Below are 24,712 nucleotides of genomic sequence, written 5' to 3' on the forward strand. Positions count from 1 at the left end.
TATGTTCAGGTTTCTGAGGAATCTCCAGACAGACTTCCATAGTGGCTTAACCAGTTTGCATTCCCACCAATAGTGGGTTAGTGTCCCTTTTTCCCCACATCCTCTCCAGCATCTGTTGTTGGTAGATTTCTGAATGTGAGCTATTCTCACCGGGGTGAGATGGAACCTCATTGTGGTTTTGATTTGCATTTCTCTGATTGCTAGTGATCTTGAACATTTTTTCATGTGTCTGTTGGCCATTTGGGTTTCCTCTTTCGAAAAATGTCTATTGAGGTCCTTGGCCCATTTCTTAAGTGGGTTGTTTGTTTTGTTGTTGTGGATTTTCTTGATTTCTTTGTAGATTCTGGTTATCAATCCTTTATCTGTAGTATAGTTTGCGAATATTTTTTCCCATTCTGTTGGTTGCCTCTTCACTTTCCTGACTGTTTCTTTTGAAGTACAGAAACTTCTCAATTTGATGCAATCCCAAATGTTAATTTTGGTTTTGACTGCCTGTGCTGTTGGAGTATTTTCCAGGAAGTCTTTGCCTGTGCCTATATCTTGCAGGGTTTCTCCAATGCTCTCTAATAATTTGATGGTTTCGGGTCGTAGATTTAAATCTTTAATCCATGTTGAGTGAATTTTTGTGTAAGGTGATAGGTATGGGTCTTGCTTCAAGCTTCTGCATGTGGAAATCCAATTTTCCCAGCACCATTTATTGAATAGACTGTCCTTATTCCAGGGATTAGATTTGGATCTTTGGTCAAATATAAGTTGGCTGTAGATGTTTGGATTGATTTCTGGTGTTTCTATTCTGTTCCATTGGTCTATCCATCTGTTTCTGTACCAGTACCATGCTGTTTTGATAACAACTGCCCTGTAGTATGTCCTAAAATCAGGTATTGTGATTCCTCCGGCTTTGTTTTTGTTGTACAGGATTGCTTTGGCTATTCGAGGTCTTCTGTGTCTCCATATGAATTTCAGCATCATTTTTTCTATATCTGAGAAGAAGGTCTTCGGGATCTTGATGGGTATTGCATTGAATGTATAAATTGCTTTTGGGAGGATAGACATTTTGATGATATTGATTCTTCCAATCCATGAGCATGGAAGATTTCTCCATTTTTTGGTATCCTCTTCTATTTCTTTCTGTAAGGTTTTGTAGTTTTCATCGTAGAGATCTTTAACGTCTTTGGTTAAGTTTATTCCAAGGTATTTGATTGTTTTTGTAGCTATTGTGAATGGGATTGATTTTAGAAGTTCTTCCTCAGCCGTGGCATTGCCTGTGTATACAAAGGCTGTTGATTTTTGTGCATTGATTTTATATCCTGCTACTTTGCCAAACTCTTCGATGAGTTCCAGCAGTCTCTTAGTAGAGTTCTTTGGGTCCCCTAAATAAAGAATCATATCATCTGCAAAGAGGGATAGTTTGAGTTCGTCCTTCCCGATTTGTATCCCTTTAATTTCTTTTTCTTGCCTAATAGCTCTGGCCAAAACTTCCAGAACTATATTGAATAGCAGTGGTGAGAGAGGGCATCCCTGTCTGGTACCAGATTTCAGTGGAAATGCTTCCAACTTTTCCCCATTCAATAGGATGTTGGCCATGGGTTTTTCATATATTGCTTTGATTGTATTAAGGAATGTTCCTTCCATACCCAGTTTGCTTAGAGTTTTCATCATGAAAGGGTGTTGTATTTTATCAAATGCTTTCTCTGCGTCTATTGAGAGAATCATATGGTTTTTCTTCTGCAGTCTGTTAATGTAGTGTATTACGTTGATTGTTTTGCGAATGTTGAACCATCCCTGCATACCGGGGATGAATCCCACTTGGTCTGGGTGGATGATCTTTCTGATGTGTTGTTGCATTCTATTGGCCAGAATTTTATTGAGTATTTTTGCATCTATGTTCATCAGGGATATTGGTCTGTAATTCTCTTTCAATGTTGCGTCTCTTTCTGGCTTAGGAATTAAGGTGATGCTGGCTTCATAGAAGGAATTTGGGAGGATTCCCTCTTTTTCGATTGCTCTGAATAGTTTGAGAAGAATTGGAGTTAGTTCTTCTCTAAATGTCTGGTAGAACTCAGCAGTGAATCCATCTGGCCCTGGGCTTTTCTTTGTTGGGAGGGCCTTTATTACTGTTTCAATTTCTGTGTCAGTTATTGGTCTGTTTAGGTTTTCTATGTCTTCCTGGCTCAATTTAGGGAGGTTGCATGTGTCCAAGAATCTGTCCATTTCTGATAGATTTCCCTGTTTGCTGGCATACAAGTCCTTGTAGTAATTTCTGATGATTCTTTTTATTTCTGTGGCGTCTGTTGTTACGTTTCCCTTTTCATCTCTGATCCTATTGATTTGGGTCTTTTCTCTTCTTTTTTTAGTGAGTTGGGCCAATGGGGTGTCAATTTTGTTTATTTTTTCAAAAAACCAGCTCCTCGTTTGGTTGATTTTTTGTAATTTTTTTTTGGATTCAATCCTGTTGATTTCTTCTCTGATTTTAATTATTTCTCTTCTCCTACTGGGTTTGGGTTTGGTTTGCTGCAGATTTTCTAGATCCTTGAGATTTCTTGAAAGCTCATCTATTTGGTGCCTTTCCAATTTCTTGATGTAGGCACCTATTGATATAAACTTTCCTCTTAACACTGCTTTTGTTGTATCCCATAGGTTTTGGTATGTTGTGCTGTTATCCTCATTTACTTCCAGAAAATTTTTGATTTCTCTTTTAATTTCTTCTATGACCCGTTGTTCATTCAGGAGCATATTGTTCAATCTCCATGTGTTTACATGTGCTTTAGGGATTCCTGAGTTGCCAATTTCCAATTTCATTCCTTTGTGGTCTGAGAAGCTGCATGGTATGATTCTAATTCTTTTGAATTTGCTGAGACTTGCTTTATGGCCTAGTATGTGGTCAATCCTAGAGAGGGTTCCATGTACTGCTGAGAAGAATGTAAAGTCCTTAGATGTAGGATGAAATGTTCTGTAGATGTCTGTTAGATCCATTTGGGCTATAGTGTCATTTAAATCTACTGTCTCCTTGTTGATCTTCTGTCCTGTTGATCTGTCTATCTCTGAGAGTGGAGTATTGAAGTCCCCCAGTACTATTGTATTGGGGTCTAAGTCTCCCTTTAAGTCCCTTAACAAGTCTTTTAAATAAGCTGGTGCCCTGTAATTAGGTGCATATACGTTGATAATCGTTATATCTTCTTGTTGAATGGATCCCTTAATCATTATATAGTGCCCCTCTTTGTCTCTCCTAACAGTTTTTGTAGTAAAGTTTATGTTGTCCGATATTAAGATGGCTACGCCCACTCTCTTTTCATTTCTGTTGGCGTGGTATATCTTTTTCCAGCCTTTCACTCTCAGCTTGTATGGATCATTGTTGGATAGATGGGTTTCTTGTAAGCAGCAAAAGGATGGGTTTTGTTCCTTAATCCAATCAGCCAATCGGTGTCTTTTAACTGGACAATTCAAGCCATTAACATTCAATGTGACTATTGAGAAGGAGTAACTTTGCCCTGCCATTTGCCAAAGATATTTTCTAATATCTGGTTTGAGATTCCTGTGATCTTTTGCTCTGAGGTTTCCTTCCTTTACCTTCTTTCATATTGGTGACCGTGATTCTGTGTTTCTGTATGTAACACGTCTTTAAGCATCTTTTGCAGGGCTGGACGAGTGGCGACAAATTCTTTCAATTTCTGTTTGCTGTGAAAGGTCTTAATTTCACCTTCATTCACAAATGAGAGCTTTGCAGGATATAATATTCTGGGCTGGCAGTTTTTCTCTCTTAGTACCTGGGCTATATCTCGCCATTCTCTCCTGGCTTGTAGGGTTTCTGATGAGAAATCAGCTGTAAGTCTAATTGGAGATCCTCTGAGAGTAATCTGGCGTTTCTCTCTTGCAAATTTATGATCTTTTCTTTGTGTTTCACTGTGGTGAGTTTGATTACGACGTGTCGTGGTGAGGATCTCTTTTGATCATGTTTATTAGGGGTTCTCTGAGCTTCCTGTACTAGGATGTCTCTGTCCTTCTCCAAACTTGGGAAATTTTCTGCTAGTATCTCACTAAAAAGGCCTTCTAATCCTTTCTCCCTTTCCATGCCTTCAGGAACTCCTAGAACCCGAATGTTGGGTTTTTTAATAGTATCCTGTAGATTCCTGACAGTATTTTTTAGATTTCTGATTTCTTCTTCTTTTCTTTGATTTGACTGTTTCCTTTCCTGTTCTCTGTCTTCTAATTCCGATATTCTCTCCTCTGCTTCATCCATTCTGTTTTTAAGGCTCTCTAATGTGTTTGCCATTTGATCTATTGAGTTCTTCATTTCATTGAGGTTTTTTTTCACTATCGCAATTTCCTGTTCCACTAGTTGTTTCATTTCATTTTGATTCCTCCTTAATATTTCATTTTCACGGGAGAGATTTTCTATCTTGTCCATTAAGGATTTCTGTAGTTCAAGAATTTGTTTTTGAGAACTTCTTAATGTTCTTGTGAATTTTTTGAAATCTGCTTCTTGCATTTGCTCTATCTCTTCATCTTCATAATCTTGCATTGGCATGTCTTGTTCACTTGGGGGCGTCATAGTGCCTTCCTTGTTCTTGGTACCTCCGCTTCTATATTTCTTGCTTGGCATGTTAGAGATAATTTGTGGTGTTTTTGTTTTTGTTTTTTTTCTCTCGTTATACTATGCCTCTAAGTGAGCTGTCTGTTTTGTTGGAGCCTTAGGGGCTGTGATGGGTGTGGTCAGAGAGCTATGCTTGTTTCTTGAGGTTTAAGGCTGTGTAAAGAGCGACTCTCCCAGATTATTTGCTCCTTGCTGGGACACTCTCTCTCTCTCTTTTTTTTTGTTTTGACTTAGTTGGGAGTGGGGTTGGGGGTAGTTGAAATCTAGCCTCTGTGAGTATTCGTTTGATCTACCCCTGGGACTATACACAGAGTTTATGCAGCCCTCAATGTGTTCTCCAGTTTCGCTAAAGATACTGAGTTTGGCTGAGCTTTACATATGTAAAATCGCGGTGCTCTTTGTTTTGCTTGGTGAGTGAAGGGAGAGGCCTCTGTTCCCCCTCCCCCCAATGTCTCGGACTTCTCAGGTCTTTGTCTTTCTTGCCCTCCTCAGTTCCCGCTTGGCAAGTTAGAGATAATTTGTGGTGTTTTTTTTTTTTCTCTCGTTATACTATGCCTCTAAGTGAGCTGTCTGTTTTGTTGGAGCCTTAGGGGCTGTGATGGGTGTGGCCAGAGAGCTATGCTTGTTTCTTGAGGTTTAAGGCTGTGTAAAGAGTGACTCTCCCAGATTATTTGCTCCTTGCTGGGACTCTCTCTCTCTCTCTCTCTCTCTCTCTCTTTTTTTTTTTTGTTTTGACTTAGTTGGGAGTGGAGTTGAGGGTAGTTGAAATCTAGCCTCTGTGGGTATTCGTTTGATCTACCCCTGGGACCATACACAGAATTTATGCAGCCCTCAATGTGTTCTCCAGTTTCGCTAAAGATACTGAGTTTGGCTGAGCTTTACATATGTAAAATCGCGGTGCTCTTTGTTTTGCTTGGTGAGTGAAGGGAGAGGCCTCTGTTCCCCCTCCCCCCAATGTCTCGGACTCCTCAGGTCTTTGTCTTTCTTACCCTCCTCCGTTCCCGCGCTGGCGAGATTCTGTGGCTCTGCCTCCTCTCCCGCCGCTGCCGCTCGGCTTGTCTCGGTTGGTTTTCCACGCGGTGGGTTCCCTGTAAGTCCTCTGTGTTTCCTCCACAAGATCCGGAAGTGATTCCTCTGCAGTTTTTTTCTTGAGTCTTTTCCTGATGCTACAGTAATTCCGCTTTTATGAAAGTTTATTTTCCCAAACTACGGTGCACGTCCTCACTATCCGCCATCTTGGCTCCGCCCCAATGGATTGCTTTTTAATGACTATTTTCTTAAATATCTACTTCATAAGCCATTTATTTTATATTAAGTTTTTAAAAAATGTTTTCCAAAACTAACCAATGATGTTGTTTAATAATATTGAATGATGATAAAATACTCTAGTAGTTTAAATGTTTTGTAACCATTTCAAACATTAAGGCAATGCATTTCCCCCAGTTGAATCATAGAAATTTTAATTTGTTGTGAAGGACCCTTATTGGGGGAAGGACAAGAAACTAGGCCTGGGCAAATATCAGGGGCTTCTTAAGAGGTTAGATGTTCCCCAGAGTCTAGCGGGCAGGACATTCTCTGGGAAGGAAAAGTCAATCCCCTTCAGAGAACCTCTAGGCACGCCCAGAGCAGAACTGCCCCTCCCCTCCGGGAAACCTCTGGGCGCGCCCAGAGCAGAACTGCCCCTCCCCTCCGGGAAACCTCTGGGCGCGCCCAGAGCAGAGCTGCCCCTCCCCTTTGGAGAGTCTCTAGGCACGCACTTATGATGTCACTGCGACCGGCCAATCCTGTAACACCTCAGCACTCTCCCTCAGCACTCTCCCTCAGCATTCTCCGGTATGCTAATTGTCCCTCCGAACCAGCCAATCCCGTGCCACCTCTGCATTTTACACCAGCACTCTCCACCAGCATTCTTCGCCAGCATTCTCCCATATGCTAATGGTCCCTCTGAACTGACCAATCCTATGCATGCGCATTAGGAATATGCTAATTCGTTGCCTATATAACCTGTGTGAAACTGCCGCTCAGGGCTCCTCACTGCCTGAGATGGGGGCCCGTTTGCGCAAACGTTCAATAAAAACCTCGTGCCTTTTGCATCAACTGGTCTGGAGTCTGGATCTTTGGGCGTCCTTCCGAGCAAGTGGGCATCTCTGCAACTGAGAGGTCCAACAGTTGAAAGTCTATTAAGATAACCTGCTTATCTAAACCATTTTTAGATGTCAATTTATAGAAACAGAGGGAAGCATACTTTCAGAATTCTCTATGTAACCTCTAAGGTAAAACAAACATGTATTTTAAATAGAGATGGGGTTCAGGAACATGGATGGACATGGGCAGGGCTTACAGCCTGCTTGACTGCCTGTGTTGTGTGTGTTCCCAGCTCACTGCAGGCTGGCTTACCTCTGTTGAGACTGGCTAACAAGTGTGCAAGAGTATGCTCTCGATAACATCTAAATCATTGTTTGCTTTTTCTTAAGGACAGGGATGAGAGTAGATATCCTTCCTACACACCAAGGAGATGGTCAAGACATGTCTAGTTCTGACCACACCATGCTCATAGTGCCATCCTCTCATCCAGAGTTGCCTCCCACTTCAGCCACTTATCCAGTCCTGTGGTTCCCAAAAGGCCCTCTTGTCAGATATCCGGGTTTTTCAGAAAGCAAATCCTCTCCAAATCTCTCAGTTCAAGCCCTTTTCCAATAAAGGGTCCTGTGCTCAGAAACTGTAGACCCAGAGAAAGCCTGTTGACAATTATGACTCAGGATGTTGGTGACAGGAGGCTCCAATACTCAGGTAAGTTCAATAGGAGTGGAAGAGTCCCCTTGGACCTCGGGTACAGTCAGCCCTTCACACATCCTGGTGAGGAAAAGTTAGAACCATAGCAACAACTAACAGAGTACCAAAAAGGAAATCTGTTAAATGAAATGCACACTATGAGAAATGGTGACTTGATCAGCTCTTGCCCTGACTGTTGATGAACAACATATTACGTTATCCCTCTTAGTATTATTTTGTCTGTTCTACTTAATACTATTGGTTTAATTCTGTAATTAATACACAGTTATTCTTAAGTGTTGAAACTTAACTGTATAGTGATCCCTGTTAAATATAAGAATGGGAATAAGAGAGGGAAGAGATGTGCAATTTAGGACATGCTCAAGCTGACTTGCCCCAAACGGTAGAATTAGAAACATACCAGGGGATTCCAATTCAATCCCATCAAGGCTGCATGTACCAATGCCATCTCACTAGTCCATTTGATCAATTTCTGTTCACAATTGATCATAATGATAGGATTAAGAGTCAAAGGGATCGCATAAGTAAGACTAGTGTCTGATAATACTACTGATAGAATTAAAAAGGATAGAATGTACCAACATGGGAAGCGGGATACACAGCAGACTCATAGAATGGCAGATGTCCTAAACAGCACTCTGGCCTCAGAATCAGCCCTTAAGGCATTCAGATCCCGCTGAAAAGCCCATGAGAGTATTTCAGGCATGGAAAGCCAAGACACTCTGGCAAAAAAATGACCTAAATAAAAGATCTCTGCAAGTGAGATCCCAGTGGAAAGAACAAGTCATCAAAGAAGGAGGTACCTTTCTGTGATGGGAGGAGAGAACTTCCACTTTGACTATGACCTTGTCTAAAAATGATAAGAGTCAATGAACTCAAAAGACTTCCATAGCTATGGCAACTCATGACAAGAGCCTAGGGTGATTACTGATGCCATAAACAAGAGTGTCAATTTGTTAAGTCAACAACAGGAGTCACTGTGCACTTACTTGTCATGTAGGAGGATTGTGATTTAATGCTATAACTAGTACTCCAACAGTATTTTTCACTTTGTGTTGCTATGTGGGGGAAAACTGTTGAAATCTTTACTTAATATATACTAAACTGATCTTCTGTATATAAAGAGAATTGAAAATGAATCTTGATGTGAATGGATGGGGAGAGGGAGTGGGAAAGGGGAGGGTTGCGGGTGGGAGGGAAGTTATGGGGGGGAAGCCATTGTAATCCTGTAAGCTGTACTTTGGAAATTTATATTCATTAAATAAAAGTTAAAAAAAAAGAAAAAAGAAAAGTCAGAACCATGCACAAGGACAATTCAAATCCTGGCATCAGGAGAGACAATGTACAGATGTCCCCCTCCACACAGCCTTTACAGTTTATTTCCCAGTCACAGGTGCAGAGCATCAGGGCTGGGGGTTTCTTTGACTTCCTGGGATGGAGAGGGATAGAGCAATAAAAGGACACAGAGTTCTGATCTGCTCTGATCACAGAGACACATAGGCAAGGTCTCAGCATTGTGACTAACTTAGAAATCTCTCCCTTTGGCTTCGAGCTGTGTCCTTGTCTGGATCACCAGACTGATGTGCATTCTGTAGGCTGTGGACACAGTAATCCTGGGATTTGGCTGTGCCCTGTACAGAGACCAGTTCACCCACCAGAGGGCAGACCCTGCAGACAGCATCTACCCCACGTTCTTCCCATTTCAGCTGACATTCTGGTCTCTGACTCTATGCTGAGATCTTGACGTGTCATCATCTCTGCTTTTTTTCTGCCTGCAACTCTACCGCTTGCACACATCACTGGCGATGTCAGTGAGCAGTACCAAACCTATCTGAGGATAAATATCTACACAAAAAGTCTACAGAAAGAGACACAAAGAATTCTTATGTTCAAGCCAGAAAATACAGTGTCAGCCTCTTGGTAAGTTCATGGTTGTGTGTATGTGTTAAGTATCATTGTGATCAAAACCACTATGTGGTTTCAACTTACCTTGGTTAGAATGGCTTACATACAAAAATCAACTAATAGATGCTGGCGAGTATGTGGGCAAAAAGGCACACTAATCCACTGTTGTGGGAATGCAAACTGGTAAAGCAACTATGAAAGAAAGTTTGGAGATGCCTTAGAAATCTGAATATAGCTCTACCACATGACCCCGCCATCCCACTCCTTGGAACTTACCCAAAAGAAATTTCATTGGCAAATAAAAGAGCTGTTTGCACCTCAATGTTTATTGCAGCTCAATTCACCACAGCTAAGACATGGAATGAACATAAATGCCCATCAACAGGAGACTGGATAAAGAAATTATGTGATATGTACTCTATTCAATCCTATATAACTAAAAAAAATGGAATCTAGTCGTTTGCAATAAAATGGAGGAATCTGGAAAACATCATGCTGAGTGAATTAAGCCAGTCCCAAAGGGACAAATATCATATGTTCTCCCTGATTGGAGACAACTAACTGAGCACCTAAAAGGAAACCTGTAGAAGTGAAACAGGCACTATGAGAAACATTGACTTGATCAGCCCTTGTCCTGACTGTCAAGGAAAAACTTATTATTTCATTCCTTTTGGTATTTTTTGTTCCACTTAATACCATTGGTTGAACTCTTTAAATAACACAAAATTGTTCTTAGGCATTTAAAATTAACTGAAAAGTGATCCCTGTTAAATATAAGAGTGGGAATAAGAGAGTGAGGAGATGTATAGTTTGGCACATGCTCACGCGGAATTAACCCTAATGGTAGAGCCAAAAACGTGCCAGGGGATTCCAATTCAATCCCATCAAGGTGGCATGTACCAATACAATCTCACTAGTCAAAGTGATCAGTTTCAGTTCATAATCCTTCATGATAGGATTAAGTGTCAAGGGGATCACAGACACAAGACTTGTGTCTGCTAACAATGGCTGATAGAATTAAAAAGGAGAGTACAATCCAACATGGGAAGCAAAATAGACAGCAGACTCATAAAATGTTAGATTCCTAACAGCACTCTAGCCTCAGAATCAGCCCTTAAGGCATTAAGATCAGGCTGAAAAGCCATGAGAGTGTCTCAGGCATGGAAAGCCCAGACACTGTGGCACAAAAAAATGACCTAAATGAAAGATGTCTATGAGTGATATCCCAGCGGAAAGAAGGAGCCATCAAAGAAGGAGGTGCCTTTCTCTGAAGAGAGGAGAGAACTTTCTCTTTTTTTATTAAACTTTTATTTAATGAATATAAATTTCCAAAGTACAGCTTATGGGTTACAATGGCTTCCCCCTCCCAAAACTTCCCTCCCACCCACAACCCTCCCCTTTCCCACTCCCTCTCCCCTTCCAATCACATCATGATTCATTTTCAATTCTCTTTATATACAGAACATCAGTTTAGTATATATTAGGTAATGATTTCAACAGTTTGCCTCCATATAGCAACACAAAGTGAAAAAAAAATACTGTTGAGTACTAGTTATAGCATTAAATAACAGTGTACAGCACATTAAAGACAGAGATCCTACATAATATTTTTTAAAAAATTAATTAATTTTCTATGCCATTTCCAATTAACACCAGGTTTTTTTTTAAATTTCCAATTATGTTTATATACAGAAGGTTGATTCAGTATATAATTAGTAAAGATCTGATCAGTTTGTACCCACGCAGAAACACAAAGTGTAAAAATACTGTTTCAGTACTAGTTATAGCATCACTTCACATTGGACAACACATTAAGGACAGATCCCACATGGGTTGTAAGTACACAGTGACTCCTGTTGCTGACTTAACAATTTGACACTCCTGTTCATGGCGTCAGTAATCTCCCTAGGCTCTAGTCATGAGTTGCCAGGGCTATGGAAGCCTTTAGGGTTCGCTGACTTTGATCTTATTCCGATAGGGTCATAGTCAAAGTGGAAGTTCTCTCCTCCCTTCAGAGAAAGGTACCTCCTTCTTTGATGGCCCCGTTCTTTCCATTGGGATCTCACTCACAGACATCTTTCATTTAGGTCTTCTTTTTTTATTCTTTTCCATGGTATCTTGGCTTTCCATGCCTAGAATACTCTCATGGGCTCTTCAGCCAGATCCGATGGCCTTAAGGGCTGATTCTGAGGCCAGAGTGTTGTTTAGGACGTCTGCCATTCTATGAGTCTGCTGTGTATCCCACTTCCCATGTTGGATCTTTCTCTCCCTTTTTGATTCTATCAGTTAGTATTAGCAGACACTAGTCTTGTTTGTGTGATCCCTTTGACTCTTAGACCTAGCAGAGCCATCAATTGTGAGCTGCAATTGATTACTTGGACTAGTGAGATGGCATTGGTACATGCCACCTTGATGGGATTGTATTGTAATCCCCTGGCACATTTCTAACTCCATCATTTGCGGCAAGTCTGATTGTGCATGTCCCAAATTGTACACCTCCTCCCTCTCTTTTTCCACTCTTAAATTTAACAGGGATCACTTTTCAGTTAAAATTTAAACACCTAAGAAGAATTGTGTGTTAATTACAGAGTTCAACCACTAGTACTAGAACAACAACAACTACTAAAAAGGATAAAGTATTGCATTGTACATCTAGAGTCAGGACAAGAGCTGATCAGGTCATTGTTTCTTATAGTGTCCATTTCACTTGACAGGTTTCCCCTTTGGTGCTCAGTTGTCCCCGATCAGGGAAAACAAATGATATTTGTCTCTTTGGGACTGGCTTAATTCACTCAGCATGATGTTTTCCAGATTCCTCCATTTTGTTGCAAATGACTGGGTTTCATTGTTTCTTACTGCTGTATAGTACTCTATGGAGTACATGTCCCATAATTTCTTTATCCAGTCTACTGTTGATGGGCATTTGGGTTGGTTCCAGGTCTTAGCTATTGTGAATTGAGCTGCAATAAACATTAATGTGCAAATGGCTTTTTTATTAGCCAAATTAGTTTCCTTTGGGTAAATTCCAAGTAGTGGGTTGTATGGTAGGGTTATGTTCAGGTTTCTGAGGAATCTCCAGACTGACTTCCATAGTGGCTTAACGAGTTTGCATTCCCACCAACAGTGGGTTAATGTCCCTTTTTCCCCACATCCTCTCCAGCATCTATTGTTGGTAGATTTCTGAATGTGAGCCATTCTCACCGGGGTGAGGTGAAACCTCATTGTGGTTTTGATTTGCATTTCTCTGATTGCTAGTGATCTTGAACATTTTTTCATGTGTCTGTTGGCCATTTGGATTTCCTCTTTCGAAAAATGTTTATTGAGGTCCTTGGCCCATCTCTAAAGTGGGTTGTTTTATCTGTTGTGGATTTTCTTGATTTCTTTGTAGATTCTGGTTATCAATCCTTTATCTGTAGCATAGTTTGCAAATATTTTTTCCCATTCTGTTGGTTGCCTCTTCACTTTCCTGGCTGTTTCTTATGAAGTACAGAAACTTCTCAATTTGATGCAATCCCAATAGTTAATTTTGGTCTTGACTGCCTGTGCTCCTGGGGTCTTTTACAAGAAGTCTTTGTCTGTGCCTATATCTTGCAGGGTTTCTCCAATGCTCTCTAATAATTTGATTGTTTTGGGTCATAGATTTAAGTCTTTAATCCATGTTGAGTGAATTTTTGTGTAAGGTGAAAGGTAGGGGTCTTGCTTCAAGCTTCTGCACGTGGAAATCCAATTTTCCCAGCACCATTTATTGAATAGACTGTCCTTATTCCAGGGATTAGATTTGGATCTTTGATCAAATGTAAGTTGGCTGTAGATGTTTGAATTGATTCCTGGTGTTTCTATTCTGTTCCATTGGTCTATCCATCTGTTTCTGTACCAGTACCATGCTGTTTTGATAACAACTGCCCTGTAGTATGTCCTGAAACCTGGTATTGTGATGCCTCCGGCTTTGTTTTTGTTGTACAAGATTGCTTTAGCTATTTGAGGTTTTCTGTGTATCCATATGAATTTCAGCATCATTTTTTCCAGATCTGAGAAGAATGCCTTTGGTATCTTGATTGGTATTGCATTGAATGTATAAATTGCTTTTGGGAGAATAGACATTTTGATGATATTGATTCTTCCAATCCATGAGCATGGAAAATTTTTCCATATTTTGGTATCCTCTTCTATTTCTTTCTTTAAGGTTTTGTAATTTTCATCGTAGAAATCTTTAACATTCTTGGTTAAGTTTATTCCAAGGTATTTGATTGTTTTTGTAGCTATTGTGAATGGGATTGATCTTAGAAGTTCTTCCTCAGCCGTGGCATTGCCTGTGTATACAAAGGCTGTTGATTTTTTGCATTGATTTTATATCCTGCTACTTTGCCAAACTCTTCGATGAGTTCCAGCAGTCTCTTAGTAGAGTTCTTTGGGTCTCCTAAATAAAGAATCATATCATCTGCAAAGAGGGATAGTTTGAGTTCTTCCTTCCCGATTTGCATCCCTTTAATTTCTTTTTCTTGCCTAATAGCTCTGGCCAAAACTTCCAGAACTATATTGAATAGCAGTGGTGAGAGTGGGCATCCCTGTCTGGTACCAGATCTCCCCATTCAATAGGATGTTGGCCGTGGGTTTTTCATATATTGCTTTGATTGTATTGAGGAATGTTCCTTCCATACCCAGTTTGCTTAGAGTTTTCATCATGAAAGGGTGTTGTATTTTATCAAATGCTTTCTCTGCATCTATTGAGAGAATCATATGGTTTTTCTTCTGCAGTCTGTTAATGTAGTGTATTACATTGATTGTTTTGTGAATGTTGAACCATCCCTGCATACCAGGGATAAATCCCACTTGGTCTGGGTGGATGATCTTTCTGATGTGTTGTTGCATTCTATTGGCCAGAATTTTATTGAGGATTTTTGCATCTATGTTCATCAGGGATATTGATCTGTAATTCTCTTTCAGTGCTGCATCTTTCTCTGGCTTAGGAATTAAGGTGCTGCTGGCTTCATAGAAAGAATTTGGGAGGATTCCCTCTTTTTCCATTGTTTTGAATAGTTTGAGAAGAATTGAAGTTAGTTCTTCTCTAAATGTCTGGTAGAACTCAGCAGTGAATCCACCTGGCCCTGGGCTTTTCTTTGTTGGGAGGGCCTTTATTACTGTTTCAATTTCTGTGTCAGTTTTGGGTCTGTTTAGGTTTTCTGTGTCTTCCTGGCTCAATTTAGGTCTGTTGTATGTGTCCAAGAATCTGTCCATTTCTGATAGCTTTCCCTGTTTGCTGGCATACAAGTCCTTGTAGTAATTTCTGATGATTCTTTTTATTTCTGTGGTGTCTGTTGTTATGCCTCTATTTTCATCTCTTATCCTATTGATTTGGTTCTTTTCTCTTCTTTTTTTAGTGAGTTGGGCCAATGGGGTGTCAATTTTGTTTATTTTTTTAAAAAACCAGCTCCTTGTTTGGCTGCTTTTTTTGTAATTTTTTTTTGGATTCAATCCTGTTGATTTCTTCTTTGATTTTAATTATTTCTCTTCTCCTACTGGGTTTGGGTTTGGTTTGCTGCAGATTTTTTAAATACTTGAGATGACTTGAAAGCTGAGAGGAGAGAACTTTCACTTTGACTATGGCCTTGTCTAAATAAGATAAAAGTTTGTGAAATCAAGAGGCTTCCATAGCCTTGGCAGCTCATGACTAGAGTCTCGGGTGATTACTGACATCATAAATAAGAGTGTCAATTATTAAATCAACAACGGGAGTCACTCTGCACCTACTTTACATGTAGGATCTCTGTATTAATGTGTTGCACTATGATAATTAATGGTAGAACTACTACTCAAACACTGCTTTATACTTTGTGTATCTGTGTGGCTGCAAACTGTAGAAATCAATACTTAGTATATACCAGGTTGATCTTCTGTATATAAAGATAAATGAAAATGAATCTTGATGAAGAATGGGATGGGAGAGGTAGTGGGAGATGGGGTGGTTGTGGGTTGGAGGGAGGTTATGGGGGGAAAAGCCACTATAATCCAATAGTTGTACTCTGGACATTTATATTTATTAAATAAAAGTTGAAAAAATAAGTGTCATTGGGACTGCATGTGAGTGTATGTTTGTGCTTGTGTGTATTCTGTCCCTATTGGCAATTCTGAATAATGTGTGGCAGAAAGTCAGGTGAATGAAGGCAGAGGACCTCACCCTTGTTGCGCCTTCCATAGAATTTTCTGTTTCTCCCTAGCCTTTCAGAGGCAGAGGACAGGCATCAAGATTTTTGGGCCCACCACATAAGCACATCCCTTGATCCAACTCTGGGGATCTTTGCATGGATGAGACTGTTGGGACCCAGGAAGACTACTGCCAGTGTCCAGATCTGTCTGGAGAGGTGCCTAGGTATTCTGATGCATGCACTACCTCATTCAACCTTGCTGCCTTGCTTATTGTTGTTCCATCTTATGTCTGAAATTAATTTCTTGTTGGAAGACAAGAACCTCTATTTCACTTTGTCAGCTTTTGGGATGAGCTTCTTTCACTGCCCAATATTTTCATTTTTTTACCCATGTTGTACAGTATCAGTGAGAATTATACTTTTTTGAGAACATATACATGGGCTTTTTGTATTAGTATATTTCTGGTTGCTTATAATAAGATGGGAATTTTACAAATATATGTTCTTGAGTCTTCAAGTTTTCTACCAACTTTGTGCACAGTATAGAACTTAATAGATGACAGCTTCATATTTTGAAAAAATAGATTAAGGTACTCAATATTCAGCTGAGTGCCAGAATTATTAGAAACCCAGGGGTGAACAAATACACCCATCATAATGAAAAGTACATCACTAAGGCAAAATGATTTTAAATAATTTAATTCACCACTCTTATTATTAAAATACATAAAATTGCTCAATGGATCCACAGCATAGTTTTTGCACCAGATCTGTTTAGTGTCCCACAAGTGAGTCCTCTCTGTGATCAGAAATCCAATTTTGGTTCAGGTATGTATGGGAAAGCAACACTTCTTTAGACCACAGAAGAAAATTTTAAATTCAAGTGGAAGGATAATATATACAATACAGTGTGACAAAATAGAAAAGTACCTTTATACTAAAAATGAAACACTGCCATTTTGAAACGGTGAATATACTATATGAAGTAACAAAAGTTTTCTAAAAAAAAGAAATGTATCCCTTTATTATTTGATAACATTGCTTACATGTATATCCATGAGCTTGTATATCCATGACATGGAACAAACACATTAATTAAATTAGTTGGAGGAATTAAAATCTAGGGAAAAGGCAAATAAAAATACCTAAAAATTATCCTAAAAAGTTTCTTTCACCATCTAATTACTCTTTTTATGTATAGTAATATTAATGGAAATGCTCTCTGTACTAAAGAAATCCTTAGAAAAGAAGTAAATTTGCCAAAGGGTTCCAACAATATATTCCTGATATACCCTATACTAGGCATCTTGTGACCCAGAAGACAAGGGTTAGCTCACGCTATAGATAATTTCAAAACAATGAGAAGATTTGGAAGTTTTCTTTTTGGTCATATCCTGAATTTATAATACCAAAAGGAATCACATTCTCATAAAATAGTCCAATGGTAGAGACAGAAGAAAACCTGAGTGATATGTATACATAGAATTGCATTTATATATTTTTGTAAGTTTGGGCCTACCAGGTAATACAAGGTGCCTATAAACAGAAATTGTGAATTCTGAAAAATCTATGATGGATTTGTAATTGTTGAACAAAAACACAACTTGAATTTCATTTATTGAATTTAAATAGAATTATTTTAAAAAACTTAATCCTTATGTACACAGTAGTGCAACCTACACAAAAATCATAGAAACATCTCCATCCATGTTTTGCTTATGTTATCGAAGTACTACAATTAGCTAACATAATGTTGCAACCAAACCTCCGTGGGATGGGTTCCAGAGCAGTCCATACCATAGCCACCCTTGCAACTACTTCATACACTTTTCTTGATTGAGTTAAAACAATGCCCAATTTGTTGAAAGGATGCATGGACAATCAATTTCTCATCATTTAAACTCATGAGATGGTGGCCACCAAAAACAAAAAACTAAGCTTCTACCAAAATGAAACCTTTAGGATAGGGAGTTGAGGAAAAATAAGGACCTCTGAGTACACATGCACCTCTCACCTCTCATTTGAGTGCTCTCTCTCTCCTTCCAAGTATGCCTTTCCTACAGCTTCAGCAACTTCCAAGGAAAAGCAAATTTTCAAACAGTGCTGGGGATGACATACCCTTCCATGATCGAGGCACTGTGTGACACACTATGATATCCAGAGTGTGTGTATTTTCCTCTGGGTCTTGGGTTGTTGGCTAAAATTGGAGAGTTTCCCTGAAAGAGTGTACATGACCAAGTCTTGGTCATCAATGCAGAGATGATAGAATGGCCTCCTGCATTCAAGGAGGTGTCATTCCATGAGAAGAATTAGAAACAGAGAGAGGTGGGAGGAGATGATATGTGAAATTTTAAATATGCATTCAATTCTCACTTCACATGTATGCATAAAATATGATGTTCCTCACACATGTCCTCAGCCAGTGTCTATCAGATGTGCAAGTGTGTGTCAGCAGCTGAGAGAATGGTAGGGGCAAAATTAATACATGGAGAAAGAAGCAACTTAAGAAGACAGAAGGCAAACACATACACATACACAGATGCTACATATATTTCTTTATACATTCTAAATCACTTAATCATATATGGTGAGAATCCTTGATATATTTTGATGTACTATGAAATCAAGCAGATTACACAAGAAGTTGAGTGAAAGGATTAACTTTGTGGATGTGTCAGTATGGGGCTCAACTTCTGCCCTTCTCTGGATATGCTTACACATTGGTAAATCATGAAGCCCATTTCTCCATTAAAGTTCTGCAGGTCTGAGAGAGATATTAGGCACAGCCATGAAGAGACTTCCTGGGGTACACATGGGGTCATCAGTGGTGAATGTGACCTTTCACCTTTTCAATGAAGGATCATGTGAAATGATGAAACTGAATGTGTTTTTTTTAATTCCAACACTAATTCTTTCTACAATTGCCAAATCCCAAATTCCCGTTACATCTACTGATGTAACGACCCTTGCCTCTGTGCACGCAGGTTACTGAGTTCTGTTCCAGCAATGTCCTAGGGAGGAATGAGAGTCCAAAGCATGTTTTTCCAAAGCTGTTTTTATGCTCATAGAGAGTGGCAGATGCATAGCCTCAGGACAAGGTGATGCCTAGAGTTCCTGGATAGGGCAGAAGTGAAGCAATGAAAATCAGATCAGCTGATCTGATCACAGGGACATTAAGGCAAGGCCTCAGTCCTGTGACTTCCTTTGAAACATCTTCCTAGTGATTCTAGCTGTATCTCTGTGTGACTCAGTAGACTAGCACACACTGTCTACTTGTTGAGAGCATACAGCAATACTGGGACCAGCTTTGCCCTACACAGAGATATCTTCCCTGCAGGGAGCTGAGATAGCAGACATAATCCAGTCCATTTTCTCCTAATATCAGTAGAGACTTGGGCCTTTAACTTTATGTTGGGTTGACTTGACATGTTTTCTGTGATTTTTCTCAAACTACTTCTGAATCCTATATGCAGTTCACAAGACATTCCTCCCTTGAACTGTTATGATTTCATGAGGCCAAGTGTCTACAGAGATGAAGACCTGGTACTGGGTGGGTTTTCCCCCCTTTACTTCTGGAACCAGAAATAGACATGGTCTGGTTACCTTTTATATCAGGGCCAAAGGATAAAATGTCAGTTAATTGGTAAGTCCAACATTGAGTTATGTGTCAACTGTGGTTCAGACTGCAAGTGAGTGTGTGCTTGAATTGGTTAATCTGTATAAGAATCCTAAAAAATGTACACAGAAGTTGCAGGAATGCAGATCAATGAAGGCTGGGGGTCCTTCCCTTATTTTGCCTTTCACAACCGTCCCTTTTCATTTTATTTTGCTCTCCACTCCTCTAAAAGAGAAGAGAAAGAGATGGACATATTTTATATCCACTCTATTAATCTGATATCCTAATCAGCCTCTGAGAATCTTGAAATGAGTGGATTAGTGGAACTCCAGCCCCCATCCCTGCTCCCACCCTTGCCTGCCCCAAACAAAACCCATGGAATAGAGAATGGCCTGAGGTGAGTGTTAGGTCTAAGGCACTCACCCTGGGTGTCATTGCTAACAAATGTGCCTTGTGCAGAAGCTATTATTGTCTGAGATCCACCACCTGGAATAGAGCCTGGCCCCCCCCACATTACATTCTACCTACTGTTCAACTGGCAAACAATGTCCATCTCCATTCTATGAAGAAGAGAGTCAGTCATCATGTGTGTACTTCTCATGTCCAAGGAATTACTGTGCCTAGATGTAAAAAAGTCCTATATGAGCACAGACTGCCAATTCTATGTGTCATTAGACTTCCACATGAAGCAATATGCTATGAAAGTATTTCCCCCTAACTGATGGACATTATGTTATGGCCACCAAGTGTCATTTTATATGCACAACTCATACTTGTTTACCCAATATTGAATATTTGGAATGTCACTCATTTCTTGCTTTTCTATGTAATATACTAATGATCATTTTATTTGTATATTTCTCTGACTGAAATAATTGGGGCAAATTCTTGGATCATGAGGTATATTTCTTTATAAAGCTGTGGTACTTCTTGACAAATCCTTGCTGATAAACCCACAGATTTCCATTACCTTCACAAATCCCTGCACCCATTGTCAGTGTCTCCCCATACTCAGGCCTTCCTCCTGCCCAGCACACCCCCAGTCCACCTTGTGTCTATGGGTCTGCTTGTTGTGGAGACTGCATATAAACTGATTCATAGCCTTTGTTATCATCTGTTGATTGGCACCTTTCATTGCACAATGTTATAACTTTTCCATTTTTTGGCTTGTAACAACCTGTAGCATACTTTTCTCATAATATATTTTTTTTGAGTTTGCTTTTATTTCATTTTATAAATTCGACATTAAAAACAGTAATAGCTCCTGTTCATTATTAAGTCCCTGTTGCAATTTTTTATTAAACTTTTATTTAATGAATATAAATTTCCAAAGTATAGCTTATGGGTTACAATGGCTTCCCCCCTCCCATAGCTTCCCTCCCGCCCGCAACCCTCCCCTTTCCCGCTCCCTTTCCCCTTCCATTCATGTAAAGATTCATTTTCAATTCTCTTTGTATACAGAAGATCAGTTTAGTATATATTAGGTAAAGATTTCAACATTTTGCCCATATAGCAACATCAAGTGAAAAAACTACCATTGGATTACTAATTATAGCATTAAATAGCAATGTACAGCACATTAAAGACAGAGATCCTACATAATTTTTTTTTCAAATTAATTAATTTTCTATGCCATTTCCATTTTAACACCAGGTTGTTTTTTTTTTTCATTTCCAATTCTCTTTATATACAGAAGATCACTTCAGTATATAATTAGAAAAGACCTCATCAGTCTGTGCCCACACAGAAACGCAAAGTATAAAAATACTGTTTCAGTACCAGTCATAGCATCACTTGGCTTTAGATGACACATTAGGGACAGATCCCACATGGCCAAGGACCTCAATAGACATTTTTCGAAAGAGGAAATCCAAATGGCCAACAGATACATGAAAAAATGTTCAAGATCACTAGCAATCAGAGAAATGCAAATCAAAACCACAATGAGGATTCACCTCACCCCGGTGAGAATGGCTCACATTCAGAAAGCTACCAACAACAGATGCTGGAGAGGATGTGGGGAAAAAGGGACACTAACCCACTGTTGGTGGGAATGCAAACTGGTTAAGCCACTATGGAAGTCTGTCTGGAGATTCCTCAGAAACCTGAACATAACCCTACCATACAACCCAGCCATCCCACTCCTTGGAATTTACCCAAAGGAAATTAATTTGGCAAATAAAAAAGCCATCTGCACATTAATGTTTATTGCAGCTCAATTCACAATAGCTAAGACCTGGAACCAACCCAAATGCCCATCAACAGTAGACTGGATAAAGAAATTATGGGACATGTACTCCATAGAATACTATACAGCAGTAAGGAACAATGAAACCTAGTCATTTGCAACAACATGGAGCAATCTGGAAAACATCATGCTGAGTGAATTAAGCCAGTCCCAAAGAGACAAATATCATTTGTTTTCCCTGATCGGTGACAACTGAGCGCCAAAGGGGAAACCTGTTAAGTGAAATGGACACTATAAGCAACAATGAACTGATCAGCTCCTGTCCTGACTTTAGATGTACAATGTAATACTTTATCCTTTTTAGTATTTGTTGTTGTTGTTCTAGTACTATTGGTTGAACTCAGTAATTAACACACAATTATTCTTAGGTGTTTAAATTTTAACAGAAAAGTGATCCCTGTTAAATCTAAGAGTGGAAAAAGAGAGGGAGGAGATGAACAATTTGGAACATGCTCAATCAGACTGGCCGCAAATGGTGCAGTCAGAAATGTGCCAGGGGATTCCAACACAATCCCATCAAGATGGCATGTACCAATGCCATCGCACTAGTCCAAGTGATCAATTTCAGCTCACAATTGATAGCTCTGATAGGTCTAAGAGTCAAAGAGATCACACAAACAAGACAAGTATCTGCTAATACTAACTGATAGAATCAAAAAGGGAGAGAAAGATCCAACATGGGAAGTGGGATACACAGCAGACTCATAGGATGGCAGATGTCCTAAACAACATTCTGGCCTCAGAATCAGCCCTCAAGGCATTCAGATCTGGCTGAAGAGCCCATGAGAGTATAGCAGGCATGGAAAGCCAAGATATCATGGAAAAAAAAAGACCTAAATGAATGATCTCTGTGAGTGAGATCCCAGTGGAAAGAACGGGGCCATCAAAGAAGGAGGTACCCTTCTCCGAAGGGAGGAGAGAACCTCCACTTTGACTATGACCCTATCGGAATAAGATCAAAGTCAGCGAACTCTAAAGGCTTCCATAGCCCTGGCAACTCATGACCAGAGCCTAGGGAGATTACTGACGCCATGAACAGGAGTGTCAAATTGTTAAGTCAGCAACAGGAGTCACTGTGTACTTACACTCCATGTGGGATCTGTCCCTAATGTGTCATAATATTTTTTAAAGATTTATTTATTTATTTGAAAGTCAGAGTTACACGCAGAGAGAAAGAGAGGCAGAGAGAGAGAGAGAGAGGCAGAGAGAGAGAGAGAGAGAGAGAGGTCTTCCATCCATTGGTTCATTCCCCAGTTGGCTACAATGGCCAGAGCTGTGCCAACCTGAAGCCAGGAGCCAGCATGCTACTCAGGGTCTTCTACACAGGTGCAGAGGCCCAAGGACTTGGGCCATTTTCTACTTCTTCCCCACACATAACAGAGAGGTGAATTGGAAGTAGAGAAACCAGGACCTGAATTGGCACCTATATGGGATGCCAGCACTGTAGAAGGTGGGTTTACTGGGTATGCCACACTATCATCCCCTTTCTCATAATAACTTAATAGCTAGGACTACATTTGGTATCCAGATACTTGTGTTTACTTATTATTGATGTAAAATTAGGAATATATGTTTTTCTTTGTTATCAAAATTCTATTCAGTTTTTAAACTTATATAACTTATTTCACATGATTTATATCTCACAACTTGGAAAACCAAAGCCTTCCTTATGAATTTTAGGATACACTGAACAAAATATTGGTTATTCATCAAATAATTTACCGAGTACCTCTCATGTGCCAAACTAAACATGCTATGCATGGTTATAGTACAAATCATGAAATTACTGGATGTCTACATGTGAGACAGAATATTTTTATCTAAAATAATCACACATTCTGGTTTGTTTCCTACAGCCAATTTATGCCAATAATCCTTGAGTATTCATTATTGTCATCCCATCTTATTGTCAAAAGTGTACCAGCTTGGAATGTCAATTACATGGTCACTGTAGACACTAGAAGGAGTATGAGAAAAGTTTACAGACAGGTAGGAGATATAAATCCTGACTTTGCCTTCTATCTATTTATGACATCAAGCCTTATGTTCTTATCTGCTAATTAAGAATATTACTAATGCAAAACAAAAATCTTATTATGATAAAATTAAAGGATTATAAAATGCTTGTCCCCCCTCGCTCAAGTGTTCGGCATCCTTGTAGATGAATGAAATTACTCAATATGTTTTTGCTAAGAATACATGCTTTTCAATCTTCTGGATAGAAACTTTACCATTGGTGTTATCTATAACTTAAATATTTGTCAAATTGACCAATGAAGCAATCAAAGATCTTGTTCTGCCTCCAGGATGCAGAGATGGTAGAATCAATCTCCTTACTCAGAAGTGTACCTCGTCATTCTGATTTTTGGATATTATTTTTCTGGCATGTAAAATCTACTCAATTAAGGAAAGAGGAATGTAAAATATTCTCAGGCATACACATTCTCAAAATAATAACCAAATAAAAAGCTGAACGGCAAAGATTTCAGAGGAAACAATTCAATAAAGAGAGAAATGTCAGGAAGCATATATCTAGTGATGAATGAAATTTAAGTGATCAGGTACAATCCTATTGTTTGTTACACAGATGAAAAACCTCTAACAAGCATCATAGATACTGTAAATTGGATGTCTAGGTAAAATCAAGGAGATACAGATTGGGAAGGACATAGTGATGTCCTTGGAGCTGATGAGGCAAATAGAATCTTCCTATCACAGTGCCTAATGTCGTGCAAAGCAATCATCCTCACTTCTCTTTTCCCCACGGACTCCTCAGTCTTTGTGTAACCAGAGGTGTGGTCCAGGATTCAGGAAAATGACACAGGAAGGAAGACCTGTCTGCTGCTATACTTGTGTTATTTGTTCAGAAAGAGACATTTCCAATCATACAGGTAAAATCCCTAGAACTGAGCTATGAGAACTTCAGCCTCTGAACTTTCTCTTGATAAAAAGGGAACCAAGAACATTTGCAATGGGATCAGAGTGCCCTATTGTTCTCCATGCACACCCTCACTCACTCTTTCCATACCCGTGTTGTATGCTCACTAACGCCATCTCATTATGTGTAAGCTGTTGTCTGGCGGTGCTTATCCTCTCTAGCTCTTCTCTGACACTGATTCTATCTGGTATCCTTCTTTCCCATCCAGTGCTGGAGGAGACTGTCTCAATCTGAGACCTAATGTCTAAACAAGAAATATAATATTTGTGTTTGTTAAGGCTCCCTTTGGATTTCTAAAGGGCTTGAAATCAAACCTTTTCCATACACAACTGATGAGCAGGGAGCTACTTCACATGAATTGTGATGTGAATACTGTGTATTTTCTGTGCGACATCTTTGAATTTGTGCATGGTGTGCAGTACACATAACGAATACCACCACTTTGTCCTTTGGATGTATATAATAGAGTAAGAGAAAA

Source organism: Lepus europaeus, chromosome 20 (assembly GCF_033115175.1).
Source record: "Lepus europaeus isolate LE1 chromosome 20, mLepTim1.pri, whole genome shotgun sequence".
NCBI classification, from domain to species: domain Eukaryota; kingdom Metazoa; phylum Chordata; class Mammalia; order Lagomorpha; family Leporidae; genus Lepus; species Lepus europaeus.